Here is a 1,268-nt window from a genome sequence, read left to right as displayed (position 1 = left end):
TGAAATTTCACAAATCAAAATGCCCTACAACCCTGGACCTAAAACGACTAGAGCCAATATTTATGAAAATCAGTTATAGCAACATTTACAATAGGGTTTAATACGATAGAATATTTTCATCGCATTTAGTTATCTAGGTTCATGTCAATTTTATAGTTTATTCATTTATAATTTTAATACATACTTCCATGATCTAATGTAAATCTGTTTATGTTGATATTAAACCTAGTTTAATGTTCGTGACACCAGCATTAACTACTGCTAATAAAATGGGCCTCATTGTGAAGTGTTCTCACGACTAAAAACATATGTACGCTGAATAAACTAGCTCTTGTCTGACTGAAAGCTCCTTAATCCGTGTATCATTCGATCATTCGTTTTTTGATTTAATATTGAAAGTAGAAAAATTAGAAAACGGCTCCTTTTTGTTTTTTAATTTTTATCCAAAAAACGAAAAACAAGAATTCAGCTTAAATTTTCTTTTTTCTTCATGGGTGGAAAAATGAATAAACAGTTTGAATATTCGATTTCTACATGTGGGCGGGAATTAAACACCCCTTTCTGCTGATTGGTCAGCCGAAGATCAAACCGTGCCTTCATCAGTTCTTCCACAGTATCACGCAGCAGAATAATAGTCCTCCATTGCTGCAGTTGTATGGATTCTTAAGGCATTTATTGCAACTACATGTCATCTTTTTTCATCAAACAAACAGGCTAATTAATAGCTGGACACAACTCATACTGGGGCAGAGTCTAGACAGGGCTTTCTTCTGTGTAGATATAAATTCTATTCTTTGCATCAGCTGGGGATGGCAGGGTATAATACGACAGCTGTCTTAGCCTACCCTGCTCACCCAGTAAGTCTGTTTGTTTGTTTAATTAAGAAATTAATTTGTTTCAAAATAAATATTTTAAACACTAAGACAAAAAGGAAGGGATAATAAATTGGCTTGGGTATATACAGTATATATAGGCCTATAATGTTCATGCAAGAACTGTCATTCTGACTGACAACTGGAGAACAGCAGATATTAGCCTACTGTTAGTTATATAACGTAGTCTTGTGTTTTATTAAAATTTATATCTCAAAAGGATATGCACTTGTGTGCAGCGTGAGCTGCTGCGCACTCAAACTGCAATGCAAGAGTTTCATAAAATATAATAACTTGCCATTTCAGTTTGTTTCTCACCAAACCCTCAGAATACATTCAGAATGCACAGGAAATAAGCAGCAGTCATATTTAAAGCAGTTTAAATTAATATTGAGT

This window comes from Sinocyclocheilus grahami, unplaced genomic scaffold (assembly GCF_001515645.1).
Source record: "Sinocyclocheilus grahami isolate Dianchi unplaced genomic scaffold, SAMN03320097.WGS_v1.1 scaffold453.1, whole genome shotgun sequence".
Taxonomy (NCBI): domain Eukaryota; kingdom Metazoa; phylum Chordata; class Actinopteri; order Cypriniformes; family Cyprinidae; genus Sinocyclocheilus; species Sinocyclocheilus grahami.
The sequence above is the reverse complement of the archived record's forward strand: the minus strand, read 5'-3'. Positions refer to the sequence as shown.